We start from the raw sequence: 23,200 nt of genomic DNA on the forward strand, positions 1-23,200 counted from the left end.
TCGAATCCTAGAGGAATAAGTCTTGGTACATTAATGTACAGAGAGTTCTACATGACATAAGATTATTGACTTATTTATTGTGTACTTTAACTAGATCCAATAATAACCGTTTTAGCTATTTTATTGGAACTAATGTATAAGGGTTGATGACAGTTTATGATTCCCCTTATGTTATTTTATTCCTGTGTTTTCCAGATTTAAGGTGCAAAATGTTTGGATTCTATTTACTCACTTTTGTCGGATATTTAGTACCTTTAAGGATACCTAGAGCTTTCTACAATGAAACCTTTTGTTTTTTTCAAACACCTGTTTATTTGTTTTCAGAATTTTGTCTCAAAGCTACAAAACATGTTTTGTGCATTGCAGGTCCTGATTTTAAACCTATAGTTTAGAGAGAATGTAGCTAGTTAACAGTACACATCGCCATCTCTTGGACTACTCTTGTCTCAACGAATAGTTGGATTTGATTGTCAGTTTTTAAACTAGCTCACGGCCTGTTAGCGCAGAGGACTTTTTGTGCCATGGTAGATGAGTCGTAAAGTCTCGGATTCACAATCCACAACCACTAATCACTTGGCCACGTCTGACTCGGTTTAAATATATTAAATAAGATCTGTAACAAAAAACAACAACATACATTTATTATGTACAAAATACAAAGTTAAAAATATTACACGAAATAAACTTCTAAATATTAGAATAATATATAAATGACCTTACATTACTTGCAAAGATGGACAAAATGTGCATTCAGAATGCTTTATCAGTGAACATATGGTATAACATATTCCCAACTGACACGTGCACCTTCCTGCAAAAGTCTGGAATTGCAATCAAAATTCCAAACCAGTCCTTTGACGAAAGCTATCTTGAATAATTTGTTTCGTACATACGTAATACAACAACATTGTTTCGTACATACGTAATACAACAACATTGGTATTCTTAGTGTTTATTGTATATAGAGAAAAAATTAACTTCAACTGATAATATTGTTGAAAAAACTCAAAACTGTAAACATGGAAAACATTCGCATTAAATATCTTTAAAAAGTAGGAAACAAAATGTTATAATATTTATAATATGTTATATGTTATTATGTTATTTTATGTTATAAAATGTTAAAATATTTATAATATGTTATATGTTATTATGTTATTTTATGTTATAAAATGTTAAAATATTTATAATATGTTATATGTTATTATGTTATTTTATGTTATAAAATGTTATAATATTTATAATATGTTATATGTTATTATGTTATTTTATGTTATAAAATGTTATAATATTTATAATATGTTATATGTTATTATGCTATTTTATGTTATAAAATGTTATAATATTTACTCAGTGTTTAATTGTTTACAATATTAGTTCAATTTTGTTTGAAATAAATGTGCTCGTTTTGTTTCACATATATTTATACATATAGTCACAATTATTAAATTGCCTTTATAAATATAACAATTAAAATTAACGACTTAATAAAATTTGTGTTCATTAAAGTAGCAGGCATACCATGTATTAGATACTTTGCAGTTAAGAGAAAAAATGTTATTCAAAACAATAAAACATAAAAAGATGACATGGTTGTTCCCATATATTTTAAAGGAAACGTTACACTAACAAAAAAAATATTTGCTATTATGCTAGACGTACCGAAACGTTAGTTCTAAATTTCACATAATTCACTGTTTAATCAAGAACAAAATGATTTTCCTGATGAATTAAACACTTTTAATTTGCTTTAAATGAAGATTAGAAAAAATGAATTTAAACAGCACGTGATAATTTTGTCATACTTTCGTCCTTTACTAGATTTCATTGCACGTATCAGCTATGTACGTTGGAGCTATGTTTCAAAATACGGATTGCTGACCACGTTAAATGTACTATACATTATTTTATAGTACGATTTAATATTGCTCTAATTAAAGTAGAACAAAGAAATAAACGACTGTGAAAAGGAACTGTATAGATATGTCTTGAAATTATTTTCCGAATCATACGTGAATAAGTAAGAAAAGTAGCTTTGTATATTTAATGATAATAAATGGGATGCTGTTGTCGTTTATTTAATTTGTTTAAATGAAAATATCATACAAGAAAAAAATAACTCACCACATGAACAGTTTTTCATCGTGAGATAAACTTAATCATTAAGTAGCTCGTTTAAAGAGCCAAAAAAGTAAAGAAAACCTTAAAAAAATAATTACATTTGTGGTAAAGATAACCATAGATAAGAATATAAAAAACATTTTACTAGAAATAAAGATGCAGAGCAAGTTCACTCAGACTAACGAATTACCTTTAATAATGAAGAAACATTCCTAAACGATATGACAGGCATGATGAATAGTAATAGCAGAGGAATAAAACTGGCATTATAACATTGAAAAATAAATACATTATAATATGTCGTGATTAAGTGTACCGGTTTATGACAAAAGGACTTAGATCATTCAGAAAATATAGTTTTAACTATAATTTAAATAAAATAAAATGTAAAGTTTTGAGAACATCATGTTCACATATTTTTTTAAGTCACTTTGTCACGTGTTTTACCTAATATTAATGCAATAGTTATCTTAGCTTTATTATATGCTTCGTCTAATACAACTAAAATTTTCTATTTTCTGTACTGGAAGCAGTATCAATAAATATTTAGCTGTCTTAGCCTTATTATATGCTGAACCTATTACATTAGGAATATGAGAAAGAGGTTTAGAGTAATTGGTTTGATTTGAATTTCACGCAAAGCTACTCGAGGGCTATCTGCGATAGTCGTCCCTAATTTAGTAGTGTAAGACTAGAGGGAAGGCAGCTAGTCATCACACCACCGACTCTTGGGCTACTCTTTTAACAACGACTAGTGGGATTGATTGTAACTTTATAACGCCTCCACGGCTGAAAGGGCGAGCATGTTTGGTGTGATGGGGATTCGAACCTGCGACTCTCGGACTACGAGTCGAATGCCTTAACAACCGGGCCATACCGGGCAGTTTAGGTTAATAGGATAATCCAAATATTCTAAATGTATAATGTTACAAGAAACATTGCTTTCCAAACACAAAATGTTGTTTATTATTATAAGTTCTAAAAGTTGCCAAAAGTGTTAAGATATTGTTATGATTATTTCTGCAGTTTTGATACATTATATTAATATGATGGGTCGCGTATATTCTACAATTCATAAAATGTACATAATTCAAGAATTGTACAGACTAAGTTTCGAAGCGTTGAAACAGTATAAAATAATGAAAATTGAGCAACATTATAACATTACAGAAAGGCTGATTGAACAGAACAATACTTCAGTTTAGTAACTGACTGACCTAGAAAAAAAGACAAGAAGAAATTAATATTCTTTAATGCAGCCATTTACAGTAATTTGCTGTTTTTTAAATTGTTATCACCTAAGACTAATGAACTAAAGACATCAGGAGAAATAAACGAAATATTAAGAACTGGATGAGTAATTGTTTTGTTTGTTTGTTTGTTTGTTTGTTTTTGAATTTCGCGCAAAGCTACTCGAGGGCTATCTGCGCTAGCCGTCCCTAATTTAGCAGTGTAAGACTTGAGGGAAGGCAGCTAGTCATCACCACCCACCGCCAACTTTTGGGCTAATCTTTTACCAACGAATAGTGGGATTGACCGTGACATTATAACGCTCCCACGGCTGAAAGGGCGAGCATGTTTGGTGAAGTAATTGTAATATATTAATATATTAATTTAAAAAAAAATGAATCAAACTAAAGAAATACACTTTAATTAATTTATCCAGACAAATTAAAGTGTCTATGAAAGATCAGAATTTTACGTGAATGGTAATAAAAATGTCTCTTTTCGAGTAAATTTCTTTCATTTATTAGTTCCAATCGTGATTATTAATAAAAAAATACTTTAAAACTATATCGAGTAATTCAAAGGTAAGGTCAAAATGTATTACCTATCTTTTGTATAATTCTTCATTAGAGTTGCTTTTGAATGCTTAAAATGATCAGCAAACGACTAATTAAAACATTCCCTTAAGAAATCACTCAGTATTAAAAAAGATTAGTTTTAATGTTTCATTTTATGTTATTATTTCGTATAAAGGAAATACTCTTTGGTATTTAACAAAGTAAAATGAAGACCCATCTGATCATTGTAAATTATTTATTTTATTCTTAATAGTTTAAAATTCTTTCCTGGGGTATTAGTTCAAGGAAGCAGTATTACGTTTCAGTATAAATACGTAGCAAACAGTTTAGTAGCTTTTATTGTACATGATTCTTTCTTTGGATATCTCTCTGAAAGCAAGAAACTTAACAATTTATAACCTGCAGACATAAAGTGATAAACATGGCGACTCTTGTTCCGATAAACGATGAGTTTCTCTTTTTTTTATAATCATCATAAACTATTTTGGTCCCAACAAAGTTATTTTAGAAAATTAACTTTTAAAAAATTATCTTTGGTACTTCCATTCCAGACTTGTCCTTAGACTTCAATGCCATTAAAAGTGAATAAAGAAAAAAAGTAAAAAGCGACCTCTGTTGGTTGAATGACCCACCACAGTCTTTCGTGTGTAAACAGACAAAGAAAACTTTGTAATCTTAGTGAATCACCTTGATCATGACTTCATAGAAACATAATTTACATTTTGATGCTTAAGGCGGTGAACACCTGCCCAAGAAAAATGAAACGCTTAAGGGGCACATTAAAAACTTGTTCCATTTCAGATACCGAAGCGGTTATTTAATATATATTACATTGAAACTACGCTTGGTCGAAAGATCACTGCGTATTTGGATTAAATATCAAATCTTATTTATTCATGTCTCTGGAAATGGTGTTGATGTTTTATTAATGTACACGTCCTTTTGTTGCACTAGTAAAACAACAACGTTATACATACGTTGCACCCTGAGAACTTTGCTAATACTATCAGGTTACTGCCATACGTTGTGTAGTGTTCAATGCATACGTCAGTACCAACTATCAAAGGCGTTCTGAGTCATTACGCACGATCTTGTAGGAATGCGTGTATTCATAGAAAACAATTAGATGATACTTGTTCCATACACTGACATTCCATGAATGTTTTCGTCAGAAGATAATTATTTTGCCAAATACATTAATATTTTTGACCTCTTGGATACCTGTACTTCTTTCTAGTCTGTCTCAGTAATAAAGAAGGCGGCACAAAACCCACAATAAATACGTTTTTCTGAAGCCACATTTCAATTTTAGCTGTTTGATAATTTAAGCCAGTTGTAACCAAAGTAAACATTAATTTGTTTTGCACTTCAGACACTGTTAAATAATTAATAGTGATGAAGTGCGCACACTCTATATTACATAACTTTACTTACATGAAAATGTACGCAAACGACACGTTTTTTGTTTTTTTCAACGCCTGGAATGGAACCTCGGAATTTATCGTTGAAATTCCATAACTTAACCACTGACCCACCCAGAAACATAAATGAGACATATAATTATGTTGCTTGGATAAGTTAAGCCTAAAGTCATTCAGTGATAAATGAACGTATCTGATCACTCGAACATAAGTAAATAAGCACAACTTTTAACTTAGTTCTCAATATCGAAATAGCATTAAGTTAGATAAATATGATATTGTCTTGAAGTCATTTGTTTTCTGAATATTGAAGATGGTTAATATATTCCAGTTCTGAATGATCATATGAGATCGGGTGTGGCATAGTGGTTAACGTATAAGATTGTGGTTCAAAAGGTATTTGGTTTGCTTCCTGATGCCGCAGAATTGCTCTCCGCACTTTGTAACCGTTCTAATACGTTGATACGTTTTAATGGTGATGGTTAAATCCCACTATTCGATTAGAGTAGCCCAAGCGTTGGAGACGGGTGTTGTTAATTAGCTGCTTATCCTTTAGTTTATCAGTGAAAATTGCGTTCGGCTAGTGCGTGTAGTCTTAATGTATCTTTATGTGACCATTCGAGACAAAAACACAAAGAAATCGCTTAAGAACTCTTTGTTTATTGTTAATCACATTAAATAGCGTAACTTCTAAGCCCCCAGATTACACGTGGAACGTGTCACGTGTGAGATAGGTATAGAAACATCGAATCACGTTTGAGGTATCTGCAGAAACATCAAACATTTAAACTCGTGAAACATGTCTCACGTGAGGTATTTAAGAACCGTCGAACACTGAAACGTGTGAAATGTCTTGTGTGTGGTATTCATAAAAATATTTATGGATGAGAGACGTTACACATGGGCATTATTTTTTTATAAAAAATATATCAAATACTTATAGAAATAGACTGTTTCACCTGTGTTTAAAGACTTTAAACATTTTCTGAATAAGACATTTATAGAAATATATAACAATAAGACATATGTAATGCCTCGCATGTGAGGTATTTATAAAAGACACGGAGCACATGCAAATATGGAATATGCTATGTTCGGCATAGTTTACCGATCAAACACTGGTTGACGTTATATAGTAAGAGAGCGTTTGAAGGTTTGGAGACGTTATTAAAGGTTATTTCAAATTTACATTCTTCTTGCAAAAAGCCCTCCAATCAAATATAATGGCAAGGAAATTGTAATCGGTCTGAAGTCAACATGTATTACCAACTACCGGATCACGTTTTCAGCTAGGCATTAAACACTGTGAAAATAAAACTTATATAAGAGTGATACAATCAATGCTGTGCATAATTTAATACAGACTGACCGGCTCTGATATTACACGAAAGGCCTCATGGCAATGACGCACAACATATAACTGCCGTTAATATGTTAAATACACTTTAGAAACCAGTACTGACAAAAAGGGTGTGGTTAAAGTTATTGCTAGTGGTACTATAATATCATATCCTACCTACTATTAACTAATAGTTTTCTCCATTGTATTAAAACTTTTCATATGATTCATTTTTATTTTTGTACTATATCTTTTTCTTTAAAGTTTCTGCCAAAACTCGATGTATGAAAAGAACATGGAAAATTAAACAACGAATTAACATTTTAATACGTACAAAACAAAGCATTTCTGAATATGTACTTAGTACAGTTTGTTTGATTTAAATTATGTACTTAGTACAGTCTGTTTGATTTAGATTATGTACTTAGTACAGTCTGTTTGATTTAGATTCTGATATTTTGAGCCAAAGGCTAAAGAAACCACACTCTCAGTTTTTTGTATTTCTATATTTACAGTTGAGGTCCGGCATGGCCAGGTGGGTTAAGGCGTTCGACTTGTAATCCGAGGGTAGCGGGTTCGAATTCCGGTGGCACCAAACATGCGCGCCCTTTCAGCCGTGGGGGAGTTATAGTGTGACAGTCAATCCAACTATTCGTTGGTAAAAGAGTAGCCCAAAAGTTGGCGGTGGGTGGTGATGACTAACTGCCTTCCCTCTAGTCTTACACTGCGAATTAGAGACGGCTATCGCAGATAGCTCTTGATTAGCTTTGTGCAAAATTAAAAAAAAACAGTTACAATTGAATAGTGCGCGAACTTGTACCCTTAAAAATCAGGTTTCGAAATTCGTGGTAAGCAGAGAATCTTTGTGTTTAACTACAAACAAAAATGTAACAATATTAAAGTTTCTTTTTGTTTGAACCTGAAAACAAGAAAAACACTTTTTATAAAGTATTCCTTATTTGAAAATTATAGTTGCATTTACAGATAGTAGGCCGAATCATAAAATATTTTAAAAATAACGTGTTTTGAAATTTACATCTGTGAATTATGAAACTTATACATTACTCTATAGGGTTTGTTGTTTTTAAACAGGGAGTTTTAAGTACTTTATACATGTATTTGTTCCCAAAAAAACCTGATAGTAAGTTTAAATAAAACTCACGTACTTTCCCTCAAAATCATTACGGTGCTAAGAAGAACTATTAATAATTCATGATAATACGTTTTCTAATATTACAAAAAGTATGATATAATGATTTGTTGCCTGATGATTTACTTCTAATTATAAACGAACGCTGCCAATCCAAAAGTGCTAATTCAATTTTCACTGTGCACAACAATCTGTGAGACAAATCTAATTGGGTGAACTCACGCGAATTGATAGCATAGTATTATTCTGGACTGTCGTAAGTTACTACGGAAACAAAAGGTTTTTAAGCAATCGAGCTAATGCACTTCGAAACAACACAGAAATGGGACCGTTCTAGTAAAACATAAATTGCTGAGATTAAAGAAAGTGTAATCATGCATAGAAAAAAATTGCTACTATTATACGCCAAAAGATAGGTAAGTAACCCAAGTTATAACAAATACTAAATACGATCCTAAGTTTTCAAAGCTGCCACGACAAATGTTTAACAGAGAATGTGACGGAGAACCTTATCTTAGCCTCAAATCATCAAGTGTATTGTAGTCACTACCTGCCAACATAAGGTTCTAGACGGCCTATATAACTTATTTAACTTTTAATAGCATCTAAGATTAAATTTGTTTGTTTTTTTACTTGAAATGTCTTACTGGAAAGAAAGTAATCTAATAATCACCCTTATTTACATCTTTATCAACAAGTTGTAAATGCACAGGGTCACAATAATCTTAACTTCTATTACTAACAATTAAGGAAAAGAATAACAATACAACCGTGTTCTCATCAATCGAAAATAATACACTAACTTCAATGTGATTTATTGTAAAAACTTACCAAGAGGTTTTAAAAATACAGGTAGATATAATGGACAGAAATCATATTAAAGGAAATCAAATATTTGATTATTTGAGATTATGTGGGGAGAGGATAACGTAACATTATTTCGTGGATTAGATACAATTTAATTGCGAATAATCCTGCATACGTATTTTAAAATGTGCCAAACATAATGTACAATATATGGCTAACCCTACAACTTTCATTAACAATTAAAGTATCTTATATGATAATTAAAACGTACAAATACTTCGGTAAAACTGTCTAGGTAAAATTATTGAAACTTATCCATTTCTGGTCGTTTCTTTTTGACAAAAAAAAACTGTTTCCATTTGCCTATGTATAATTTTATGATATTGTAATCACAAATCACCTACTTTTCGGCCATGCATGGCTAGGTGGGTTAAGACGTTCGACTCGTAATCTGAGAGTTGCGGGTTTGAATCCCCGTCACATCAAAATATGCTCACCCTTTCAGCCGTGGAGGCGTTATAATTTACGGTCAATCCCACTATTCGTTGGTAAAAGTGTAGCCCAAGCGTTGGCGGAGGGCGGTGATGACTATCCGCTAGCTACACGAGGACTATCTACGCTAGTCGTCCTCCAATTTAGTAGTGTAAGACTAGAGGGAAAGCAGCTAGTCATCACCGCCCACCGCCAACTCTTGGACTACTCTTTTACCAACGAATAATGGGATTGACTGTCATATTATAACGCACCTACGCCGAAAAGGGCGAGCATGTTTGGTGCCACGGAGATTCAAACCCGCAACCCTCAGATTATGAGTCGAATGCCTTACCATCTGGCCATGCCAGGCCGAGTTGAATAAGTTTCTTTTGTTTCATCTGTGCATAAGTTGAGATATGATCTAAACATTTTCATGAACTACAATGACTTAAAAGGGTGTTTTTGTCTTCATCTTTAGATCAGTTGAGATATGATCCAAGTATTTCCACAAATCCTAAAAAGAAATGGCATAAAATACTTCGAAAACAGCTTGTTTAATGGGGTTAAAAGGTAAAGTTTTCCTGAAGTATAAGCTTGTTCCACAGAAGTGTGTCCGTTGACATATTAGACCCGACCACCACTTTGTCTACAGTAGCAGTTAAGAAAACAGGTTCTGGAAATCTAGTTTATATTTACATAAACTAAACATAATTAAAACTTTTCCAAATTTAGAAAATTCAATTAGATAAATAGTGTCATAAAATGACTAATTATAATTTATATACACGTATATAGATGAACAACATAGCCAAAAGTATGTAGACAACCCTTCTAATTAGTGGGTTCATATAATGATTAATTATCATCTATTTACACGTGTATAGATATGTAGCACATATATACTTACATAGTGTTTAACTAATTTTAAGCATCAGTTATAAATTATATCTCAAACGATTTCCCGAAAAATTTTTCATTCACCTTTGGCTTTTTCGAACTGATTACGTCACGTGAGAAGACCACGTCTTTATTCTCCCGCAGTTCAATGTAATCTAGGTTTCTTACAGTGGAATAAGTAATCATTGTTAGTATTTTAATACTGTTATTTACTTATGTAAATCGTGACATACATACCTGTCTCTTCTTGACATGTTTTCTCTTTTATTTGTTTTTCTCCGTTTGTTAAGTCAGCGCCAAGTCGTTTTGCATTGAATTATGCATGACCTACGAAAATGAATTACATAACCTGTCGACAAACATTACTCAAACTCGCAAAAGAGAAAAGAAAGCAATGAAAAAAGCTAATCCTCCCTCGATTTAGTTGAAGTTGTTTTTGGTTTGTTTGTTTTCACTAAGTATGTTTCAACCTTTTGGAATTATCACGTGCATGCCAACTGTCTAGCTGTCTGTTAACATAAATTCATCGTTTCTGACACTAGAACTGAATACAAAAAGGTTTCACTCGACTCGTAATTCGAGGGCCTCGGGTTCGAATCCCTGTCGCACCAAACATGTTCGCTCTTTCAGCCGTGGGGACGTTATAATTTGACGGTCAATCCCACTATTCGTAGTTAAAAGAGTAGCCCAAGAGTTGACGGTGGGTGGTGATGACTAGCTGCCTTTTCTCTAGTCTTACACTCTTAAATTAGAGAATGCTAGCGCAGATAGTCCTCGTGTAGCTTTGCGCGAAATTCAAAACAAACCAAACAAAAAAATTTTGACTGATTTCTCACTCGGAATACTCAGAGATATATGAAAATGAACTTTAGAAAGTGTGCAAGCTAAGACTGAAATATCCTAGAAAATAATTAAAATATCATAAGTGTTACCAAAGAAATAGAGATTTATTTGTTGAACAATTACACGTCTATGGGCAATAACTGTTAGACTCAGCTAAAAAAAAAACCCACAAAAAACATAGTTTTTCATCCGAAGAAGACTACTTAAATATTTTTTTTGCAAAATATCTTGTTTATCGTAGCAACTCATACTCAAGTGTTAATTCTTAAACATTAGCTTTAGTCATACTTGTGGCTGTGGCATTATGAAAAGATGGATCCAACTCACATTGTAACTATCATCCAAAAAAGCCATCATATCTTTAGAACAGTATTTAGTCTTTAGTTTCTTCTTCTTAAGAATATTGTGTTAAAGAAAGAAAAGCCAAGGATCCGTTTTTTCTTCATCATCATGTTTCTACGATAGTAAATTTAAAACAGTTTTTAATGCACTTTTGCATGAAAACTTAGGAACAAAAACGTAAGTGTGATACCTACGTAAACTGTTCCGTTTTTATATTATTCTACTTAATTATTTTGCATCAACAAATATTAGTTCTTACGATACCTTTTTATTCCATTCTTTGGTATTCGAACATGACCTAATTTAATTGGTGAAGTAAAAAAGCATTTGTGTGCCAGTAGCTTGCACATAATTCCTATTTACCTGATGAACCACTGTTGGAATTGGTGTTTTCAACATGAAGAAAACATTGTGAGAAATTCTGGTCAAATAGCCCCTAGAGCTGATATACAGCTATCTAATTTTGAACAGCTGAATAGACGGAAAATAGCAAACTAGCAACACCCTCAGCCACAAGGAATTTGTTCGACTCTATAAATCTAATAAGGGACTGATTGGTTGTCACTTTATGATGCGCCCACAGTTGAAAGTTGGAGGAGAGTTCAAAGAACCTTGCAACTTACCCGTAGCGCTGCGCTAACCACGAATCCATGCTTGGTCATGAACCAATGTTTTTAATTCTAGTAACCTTCAATGCCCTTAATAACGTATAAAGTAAAAACAGAGAGCTGTGATACTTGGTAACTTACTTCCAAATAAATGTAATTATATTCTTAAAAAGGAAAACTATATGAATTTCTCACTTTAATGTATAATGATTAACTAACACTTAAAAGATTTATATTATGTTGTTATCGTAAACGTTAATAATTAAAAGCGATTGTTGTTCACTTAATTTTTAATTTAAACAGCTTTCACTTTGTTAAATTATGAGCAAGTACAATAAAATTTTGACCATAAATTAATCTTACCTTTTGTAATTAAATGATATTAACTAAAACATGTTTTTGTCATTTTTATATTACACTAAAGATTGGACACCCTGTTGATGTTAGTCATTTTAATGAGGTTACCTTTGAGCACCTGTTTTTAAATATAGCGTTCACCGCTAATACATCGGTAAGTCTACGAATATACAACGCTAAATTCAGAGGTCCGATTCCACTCAGTGGACTCAGCGGATAGCCCGATGTGGCTTCGCTATAAGAAATCACACACGCTAAATGTAGTACGGAATGCGTTGAAAACTCCGTAACGAATTTTATTAATAATACAACAATGACAATTGATAAAATATTATAAATTTTGTCAAAACCATTGTTTCAAGACTTGAAGTTCTTTCATTTCTGTAATCCGTTTATCCTGTGATTGATTAGCCTTACAGTTTGTCATGAATAACACTAATAACTAGAAGTATTAATTTCAAGGTTTATAGGTCTCTTCATCTCGGCCTGGTATGGCCAGGTGGTTAAAGCGCTCGAATCCTAATGTGAGGGTCGCGGGTTCTAATCCTCGTCACACCAAACATGTTCGCCCTTTCAGTCGTAGGGGGGTGTTATAATATGACGGTCAATCCCACTATTCGTTGGTAAAAGAGTAGCCCAAGAGTTGGCGGTGGGTGGTGATGACTAACTGCCTTCCCTCTAGCCTTACACTGCTAGATTAGGGACGGCTAGCGCAGATAATCCTCATGTAACTTAGAGCGAAATTTAAAAATAAATGCTCAGAATAACGCGTTTTTTGTTTGTTCAACACGTTCAATCTTTAACTATGTTTTGGTTAATATAATTTTAAGCGTTCTTGGTATATATATCAAAAGTTTTGTATAATTTTAATGATGAAATCATTGTGAATACAATTATTGAAACTTATATCAAATGATTTTAATTTTTCCAGTCAAATAACTCGTTGTCCTGTTATTCGAGTGATAAAACACTATATACTGACCGATTTCAGGTGTTACACTATATTTGATACACTGAATTTTTAAAGCATCTTAAGAAATAAATAAAAAACATAAGCTCATGATTCTTACATTGCTTATATTTATAAATATATTCATGTTGGTTCGGGAGAAGGTATAAATCAATCCGCAGCAGATACACCGATGTAGCTTTGCTATAAGAAAACAAACACACAAACTGAATCCGTATATATCACATCATAGATCATAATGTCATTCATAACGTGCTGATCATTTCTTTTCTGCTTTGAATAGATGGTGGAATAAAACAAAACACCTCAGACATAAAGAGATGTCTGTTGCTAGTGCAAAAATACCAATTTATATTTATTATCCAATTTGTCATTATTCACCGTTTGTCTAAAAGTGATCAGCTTGTACTTCCTAAGATAATAGTAAGTCTTGTAAAGTGCCAACAATTCTATATTGATCTAAGCTTTCAAGTCTCCAATGCATTTATAGTAAAAATAATATTTCCCAACAAGATTCGAAACGATAATTATATTTTTATAAAGAATTGGAAATAAACAGTCACTTTTATAAAGTACTTGTTTGTTTGTTTTTTGAATTTCGCGCAAAGCTACTCGAGGGCTATCTGTGCTAGCCGTCCCTAATTTAGCAGTGTAAGACTAGAGGGAAGGCAGTTAGTCTTCACCACCCACCGCCAACTCTTGGGTTACTCTTTTACTAACGAATAGCAGGATTGACCGTCACATTATAACAACCCCCAAGGCTGAAAAGATGAGCATGTTTGGTGCGACCGGGATGTAGTACTTAACCGAAAAGTGAATAATAAATTAACCAAGTTCTTTCAGTTTTTTTAACCCTAACAGTACAGATCTTTTTATTTTTTTATCTTTATATTTTTAACTAACAAAGTTAGTTAAGCGCTCTAAATTTTGAAATGAATCTCATGCTCAAATGTTGTTAAGAAAAGAGCTGATCTTTAATTATAAAAGATTGTAAAGGTTATTAGTTTAATAGGTTGTTATGAATTTTTAAACGAAAATAAATAAGCGAATATTTCAGTGATTGGAAGTCTTCAAACAAAACTGATTATCATGACAAAATCGCAGACAATATGTTATCTAACGTTTTCGTAGTAGTTAAAAATATTTAACCAAGGTAGATTTCACCAGATTTGAGTTCTTCTTTCAAACAAACAGTACTTAAATCATTGATAAGAAAAAAAATCTGGTACCTACTTTTCTGTGGTCATGCAGTATGCGTGGATCCTAGAAGTGTTTTGTGTAATTATTAGGACTTATCTGCCATTCTACTTGTATATATATATATCTTCTTTACGATCGACAATAACAACGTGAAAAAGGGAAATCAATTATGCATATAGAAGAGGAACACAGGCAGTTTTCGTAGTTTCTCAACCAAGCTTGGATCACAAACAATCTAGATATTAGTTTCCTTTCTTGTCACTAGGGAATACACTGTGTGCTCAATTCTCATAAAAATTTCAGAAGCAGAGCTTCCAAACTTAATGAGCAATGTTAGCGATGATATCAAATAAAATGATGTCATTCATAAACAGTAAGTAAGTGGGCGGATTATTGAACGATATAATTCATTTTTAAGCAATATTTAATAATTAACGTAGTTAATATACATATATATTTTTTAAAGTTGTAACTTGTCAAATAGCTGGGACTTCGCACTCCTGTACATCATAATTTTATTTGCTACGTGTTTAAGTTTAGAAATTCGCTCTTTAAAATATTGAAATTCTGTGTATTTAAAGTATGTTATGTTTAATTTAATTTTGCGTAAAGCTATACGAGAGCTATCTGAACTAGCCGTCCTTAATTTAACAGTGTAAGACTAGAGGGAAGCCAGCTAGTAATCACCGCTCACCGTCTACTCTTGGCTTAATCTTTTATCAACGAATAGCGGGATTGGCCGTCACATTATAACGCCCCTAATGCTAAAAAAATGAGCATGTGTGTTGTGACGTTGATTCGAACCTGCGACTCGCAGATTAGGAGTCGAGTGCCTTAACCACCTGGCCATGCCGAGCGTTGATGTTCAATACCACTTAAATTTTAAAGTATTCATTGTAACTGAAATAGTTCTACAGTTTTGCCTAACTGATATGTGAAAACACCCTTTGTGTTCAATAACACTTGTGCCATATTTTCAAGAATCAAAATTTAAAGAATATTCATGATTTAAATCTATAAACAAGTTACTTCTTGAAATTTATTGTGTGAGCATTAACTAATTACTATACATATATATCATTACATATGTGGTGGTTTCGGCTGTTTTCTAGTGGTTAACCATTTAACTCAGTTTAGAGCACTCCGCTAGCGTCCGGGAGGTCTTGGGTTCGACATAAAGCGGAGAAAAAAATCACTACAGGAAAACTTGGCGCCAAATGAGGTGGTCGTCTATGATCCTGAGATAAGGCCCGAGGACGGACTTTGTTTGTGATAGGTGAATAAAGTAGTAGCTCAGTTGTTAAAAAGTGCCTTACTAGCAGTTAGTGAACTACTTTTCTAGCGTGATGATGACAAGTTTTACTACCAGCCAAGGAAGGAAAAAATCTTAAATTAGCAAACATACATGAAATATTTATTATAATATTAAAGGATAAACATATTATGTTTTTAAACATAAGTACTAGACATCAAAAAAACGTTAAATTAGGCCTAACGTCTGCTTACAGTTGTAAACGAAAAACATGTTAAATTGCATTATTTTACTTATTTAGTCTTTCACATGTTCATATAAAGTCTTCAGATTCGTGTTTGATATCTTCCTGGAATAAAATAAGACAAAATTCACTAGTAACGCACTTCCTTTGCAGAATATTTCATAATTACAGCAATAATTCCATTGTTACCTGCTGGAAAGAACATTATGTATATAATGCAGTGTGAAATTTTACAGAAAAACATCTATTAATAATGCAATCAGATTAACAATAAAAATATAAAAGTACGGGTCAAGCCTATCTGAGGTTTTGTTTGTTTGTTTTTGAACTTCGCACAAAGCTACTCGAGAGCTATCTGCGCTAGCCGTCCCTAATTTAGCAGTGTAAGAATAGAGGGAAGGCAGCTAGTCATCACCACCCACCGCCAACTGTTCGGCTACTCTTTTACCAACGAATAGTGGGATTGACCGTAACATTATAACGCCCCCACGGCTGAGAGGGCGAGCATGTTTGGCGCGACGGGGATGCAAACCCGCGACCCTCAGATTACGAGTCGCACGCCTTAACACGCTTGGCCATGCCAGGCCTTATCTGTGGTTAGTAATACACTAACTGGTACACTTAGCATCTGTCCAAAGCATCTTTGAATTTTTTATACTTGAGCGAGCCTTGACTAAACTGTGGAAAGTTTCTTTGTGAACATTGGTCGGTCGGTTCTACGTAACCCAAGAATGGACACTGAGAAGAGGAAGCATTATAAGATAAGAAAGTATGGGGACGTAGGTTTAGAAACGAATAAAAAACAAATCAGCTAAACGTAGCAACTGAATATGAATAGTCAGTTAAGATCTTATGGAAAAGCAACCTTGATTGCTAAAAATCTGAAGAAAAGGTTAACAACATGGGTGAGGTGCATCGTGTAAGGAAAGACTTCCAAGTCCTATATAGAAAAATGCAAGAGAAACGGCCTACGGATAGGAAAGTAAATATACTATTAGACAACTTGAGAGATGAAGACTCGTGCAGTAAGATAAAAAATGAAGAAGTTTAAGGGCTGCTGAGCCAAAAACCTGCTCTAAGGCAAATAATAACAATGTTAAACTCTTATATCCACACAGGCTGTTAATCATATCAGTGGATATACTTCATGGCTATCTTGGAACAAGAATATCCAATTGTTAATTAGCCAATTCACACAAAATCATATACCATATAAATTATCTACTTACGGTCATGTGACATTACTATCTGTGTATTCTATCATCCGCCAAAATGTTTTTAATTAGTTTTTGATGCTTAGTTATGTTCCTTTATGATCTGGTTTAAATATTCAAAATTTAAATTTTTATAAATATGGAATTAAGAAACGTTTTGCCATGGATAATTTCTATTTGAGAACTAACTAAATAAAAAGTTTCAGTTAACGTGTTCAGTCTAATTTAGTCATTTTCGAACTGGAGAAACAATCATTATACATGAAACCCACAAATCCGAGCTAAGTAATAGAACCCGTAAAATTATCATCCGTGAACTGCAGTTGTGAGAAGTACCAGTCGGTCAACAATAAAGATAGTTACTTCATAAAATGTAGCTTTTTAAGGCGTGTAAGAAAGTTTTGCGAATTTTTTATACGCCACACTATTCCTAATAAAGAAACTTAATAATCAACATGTTTCAATGCTATAATTCTCCTGGTACCTCTGTGTCTTTGATCCATACATTCTGGAAACTGTATTCTACAGTCATAATCAGTATTTCAAAATCATGTTGTTTTTAGTGTCAAAATCATGGGTTACATATGCTATTGATGTATATTTATTTATTTAACAGAAATAAAACGTTAAGCTAATTTCTTACCCAATTTTTCATATCCTTCTGAGACTCGTTGTCATTATACGTAGAGTCTTGATTAATATTTTTTAAACAGAGCACGTGCAGCAGAAGTTCATCAAAATGTAATCTGGACGGCAGTGTACTGGCCGTTTAGCGGTGGACTTGTGAAAATCACTTTGAGTCAGAGATGAAACATCACAAGCGAAAGGTATCGATCTCTTATGGACAGGTCATGCTTGACTTCACAGATGGGGATCCCTATGGAGAGAGTGGGCTGCGAAAGAGATTCAGTGAATGATGCAATAACGAGACATTCGTGAACAAAAACTGTTAAAACGCCAATGTAACTATGTCATATACATGGTAATTTACCACAATGTGCATTCAAGGCTCTAACAAATCTATGGCTCCTGGTTCTCTTTTTTTTTTGTGTGTGTGTGTGGAAAAATAAATCACCTAATCCGAGGCATTCTGTCAAAAGCTAAAATTAAATAGAGTTTAAAATAAGACAGAGCATTCGCCTGTTATATCCATTCGACCTCCAAGCGAACCACAAAAGTATAGTTAAATTTACATTTTCAAAACTTTTAAAATTTTTGTTCCCGTCTTTTTTTTACGAGGGTTTTTATCCTCAATCATTTTCACGGTATATGTTTTAACTACAACATACTCTTTGTTAAACCCTAGTTGGTATAAACTGCTTTTCTCACTGGTAAAAGGCCAACCTTCTAGGGAAGTTCTACTTGTATAGCTTGGTTTTATGAACAGTACATACTTAGAATGACGTCTATCAATTTAAGTTATTTCTTCAGTTTACAACTAAATACAAACAAAATATACTGAAAAACCTGAACACAGGTTGTATTTACTTCAGGCCCGGCATGGCCAAGCGCGTAAGGCGTGCGACTCGTAATCCGAGGGTCGCGGGTTCGCGCCCGCGTTGCGCTAAACATGCTCGCCCTCCCAGCCGTGGGGGCGTATAATGTGACGGTCAATCCCACTATTCGTTGGTAAAAGAGTAGCCCAAGAGTTGGCGGTGGGTGGTGATGACTAGCTGCCTTCCCTCTAGTCTTACACTGCTAAATTAGGGACGGCTAGCACAGATAGCCCTCGAGTAGCTTTGTGCGAAATTCCACAAAACCAAAAAACAAACAAACTGTATTTACTTCGCAACTTTTTCAATGCGGTTTAAAACTCTAAATCCACTTGAGTTTTACCACACGTAATTTTTAGTAGGTGATCTTCGTCAATCTTATCCATACATTTCTCTAGTGAAAAAAAAATCCATGTAAATCTCACTCACATACAAGTTGTAACAAAACATCTACGTTAGACTTATCAACATACATTCTCTAGTGAACTTCACCCATGTACGATTTGTACTGAAATATTCACGTTGTTATACTGATTCACTTATATTTTAGAGCAAAAACAATGAGCGTGAGTCTCACACAAAGACAGTTTATAGTCAAACAGAAACGTTTTGTAGCATATAAAAGAAACAACTAACAGGCCTTCTGTAAAATACGAGAAGTAGTCGCCAGTAACTGATGTTAACGTGCAGGATTTCTAGGCTAATAAAATTAATATCTTGTTAGCGTTCTCTTGTTGGCCTGTATTAAATTTCGTGCTCTAAGAAACAGGAAGAGCCTTTGTTCCACTCAGCCTGGAGCAGTCACTGAATATTCAGCATGTTGGATGCAACAATTAACATTATTAAAACAGACAGTAATAACTAAAACTGAAATAAAAAAATATTTCATTGGTCTACAGTTATTCAGAAAGTACGGATAAAAAGATTCAAAGTGCTCGTTTCTGGGTAAGTGGTTCCATCTATAGCATTTAATATGCATTATTGAAAAAAATTAAAACTACACATTGATATCAAAATAAAACATCTTATTACATTTCATATTTTATAGGCTCTATAAATAAAACCCATCCATACGACTCAGCGGTAGCCCTGAGAACTTCGATTCCTTCAGTGGGCACAGCATACATAGCCCATTGTGCAGGTTTGCTCTTAAAAAAAGATAACAGATAAGAGTGTATGTGTTTTCATTTAGCAAAGCCACTGCGGGCTATCTGCTGAGTCCACCGAGAGGAATCGAACCCCTGATTTTTGCGTTATAAATCCGTAGACTTAGCGCTGTACTAGCGGGAGACTAACAGACAAGAATAAAATTAATTTATAGATTATGCAAATTGTTTTGAAATATTTATTCAAAATTTCCTTTTTTCACAAACTACAATAAAAATGATTACACGTAATAAAGTCTGTATTTCGTTTAAAGTCGGCGTCAGTTTACATATGAAATAATCTACCGAAATAACGTGATATTGAAATACACTTATAAAGCAGAGAATAAAGAAAACCTTATTTACCCAAGCACAGAAAGCACTGATATTTTATCTTCTGACGGACTTCAAAGTTCCTTGCATGAGTTGGTCGTCTACACGACAAAAAAAGTGAAACATCAATAATGGCATGTCGTCTTGTTAAATATTTACTGCGGTATCCCACAATTCTAGTATGTCAGTGTCAAAGTCATTAACATTATACAGATGCAAGGAAGAAAAACCTTTGACTCATATTAAATTGTACGAATTCCTAAACCACCCCTCAACTTAAATACAACCTATATTTCAGTACAAAGTTAGTGTCAGGCAAATAAATGTATTTGAAGAATAAAAAAGGTGTATTCTTTTATAATAATGTGAGGTTGAAATATATCAGTTTTTGTTAAGTGCGATAAGATTATGTTGATTCGTGTACTGATACAAGTTTCGAAGCTTGAAAGTATAGTTTTTTCGTCCATTCTTTATTGATGGATGTAAGTTTTATGAGGCAATTTATATAAAAACATAAATTTCATTATGGCGCTTTGTAAGAAAATTTACTTCGCCTGGATATCTGGAATCACAGCTTGGAAATGAAATATCAGATTGATCATAACGGTCAGTGTACAGAAGAGAATGATATAGAAACAGAAGTAAACATAGATTGCAATGTTATAAACCAGCTGTTAAACCAAAAACCAAATATAGATTAACAGTCTTCGAGAGATGCAGCAAAGGAAACATAAACATTTTCGTACAAATACAAATTACAAATAAACATTATAAGTAAGCATTACAAATACATAGTACAAATGTACATTACAAATAAGTATTACAAGTACACATTGCACATTAATATTACATGTATACATCATAAATAAATATTACACATACACATTACAAATTCCACTGAATAATCCTTTTTTCTTGCTACATAAATAATGTTCTCAAGAGCATACTGACCAGAGCTACGCGTGTTCACAAAGCGAATCAAGAACAACCTTTTCTTTATATATATGTGACGTAACGCATAAATACTACAAAAGAATGGATATACTTCCCCAGTATCGACCCCTGGATATTCCCTGATGCTCCTCCAACCATTCCTGTAATTATTCTCTTTATTACTTGTCGCTTTGCGCTTAAGAAGAAACAGAGATAGATCAAGTATACACAATGCAAACCTGCTTCCAATGAGTGTAGGAAAGATTTTCAGTTTCCAATAAAATAACTTGGTAAAAACACGTTTGAGGTGCTCACAATAAGTATCATTATTTATTTTCTAATCTTTATGCTAAATATTCCTTGGACACAGAACTACACTGAGTTTGGACAATTTATAGGTTAAAAGTTTGGCACAAGTCAAACACTGCTACAACAATATACAGATGTGTCGAATGTCAAACACTGATACAACAATATGCAGATGTGTTGAATGTTTCAATAATCGTAAAGATTGGATACGTCCATCCCTCTCAACATTACCAAGAACAATCCAACTTTTCAAAATACTCCACTTTATCTGGAGTAGTTCAATAATTCAATCTCTCATAATAAACTAGCTTATAAGAAATAATTAAATAATCCATCCTTACATAATTCACTAACTGATCAGAAGTAATTCTAGCACGTGTGCAACCATCACTCGATTCACTCGACCCTCCTTGAAGCTCAAATTACACGAACGAGAGTGCATTTAATATTCAAATCAAAATGTTGATAAATGGAAGTAGGAGTTAATTTTAGACTGGGCCTGGTAAATAAAAGTAGCTAGTCAACTTCTTCAAATACAGTTAAACTTCTCACAACCTTTGTAAGCTAGTTGAAAAAGGTTTGTTTGTTTTTTAAATAAGCTACATAAACAAAAACAATACACTGGCAACTCAATAAAGAAGACGAGTTTATGATGTAAAAAGTTTAGGTATATTAATACTAAAAATCGGATTTGGAAACCTGTAGTGGGAACAGCACAGATAGACCATTGTACACAAATGCAAGGAATGTATTGATGCACAATTATGGCTAAGAATCACATTGGCGTTGACTTTAACAAGAAACCACATGGAAATCTGATAGTGATCTTGATGTTATAGAAGTTACGATCTCTAATGTGATAAAAGTAAACGTGTGGATCTTAAATCGCAGATCCTTTCATTGTAAATTAAATAACATTATACGAGAAAAACTTGTAAATTAATGCATTAGATATACCTGGACTTGAATAAGTTATTGTTAGTAAAAACAGCATAAAATTAAACATAAAAACGTTTTGGTTTGAAATAAAAGAAAAATAAATGAATTTCTCGCAAAAATACACGAGGACAACCTGCGCTAGCCGTCCCTAATTTAGAAGTGTAAGGCTAGAGGGAAGGCAGCTAGTCATTACTGCCTACCGCCAACTACTGGGCTACTCGTTTTACCAACGAATAATTGTATCAATCAAATTTTATAGCACTTCCACGGCTTAAAGGTGGAGCATGTTTTGTGTGACGAGGATTAGAAATTACGACCCTCAGATTGCGAGTCGAGTGCTCTAACCACCAGACAAAAGATAAAAAAAAGTAAAGTAATCTTTCGATACACACCTTACAGTTTCATAAAGAATCAAATCCTCTACTTTGTTACCAAAATATAAGAAGCCCTAATTTATGCGGTTTTCCTTCTTCTGAAGGTGAGTAGACAAGGTAACCTTATGAATATTTTTATGATATAGCTTTATATTACTGACTGTTTTTCTCTTAAGTTAACAATTGTTTAATTTTGTAAAACAAGTTTCAAGAACATGTCATTATATTGACCATACAAAGAAAATGTGACCTATTTGTTATAAGTGTATAAAGTACGCATTTTATTTGAAGACAGCTAGCCCATGGACGTATAGTCCACATTTCCAGTACCACTCTAATTCAAGTTTAATACTACCCGCACTAGACGTCGCCAAATTTGCAGTGTAAGACTAGAGGGAAGGCAGCTGTGTCATCATTACCCACCGCCAACTCTTGGGCTATTCTTTTACCAACAAATAATGGAATTCACCGTCACATTATAATGCTCCCCACGACTGAAAGGGCGAACATGTTTGGTGTGAGGGGGATTCGAATCCGCGACCTTCAGATTACAAGTCGAGTGCCTTAACCACTTGGCCATGCCGTGCCTATACGGCCAGAGGTTTTGGAGGAATTGCGTGACACACAATT

General features: G+C 33.3%; 1 long non-coding RNA gene across 1 annotated transcript; it reads right to left on the reverse strand.

The window, feature by feature from the left end:
- Positions 1-338: 338 nt before the first annotated feature.
- LOC143228124 (uncharacterized) lies at positions 339-20,118 on the reverse strand. The gene is made up of 3 exons (XR_013015205.1): positions 20,049-20,118; positions 17,688-17,937; positions 339-613 (listed from the first exon to the last, which is right to left on the reverse strand). It is a non-coding gene; the product is annotated as an uncharacterized LOC143228124 (long non-coding RNA).
- Between the last annotated feature and the right edge of the window lie 3,082 nt (positions 20,119-23,200).

The sequence above is a fragment of the Tachypleus tridentatus genome, chromosome 10, assembly GCF_004210375.1.
Source record: "Tachypleus tridentatus isolate NWPU-2018 chromosome 10, ASM421037v1, whole genome shotgun sequence".
Classification (NCBI taxonomy): domain Eukaryota; kingdom Metazoa; phylum Arthropoda; class Merostomata; order Xiphosura; family Limulidae; genus Tachypleus; species Tachypleus tridentatus.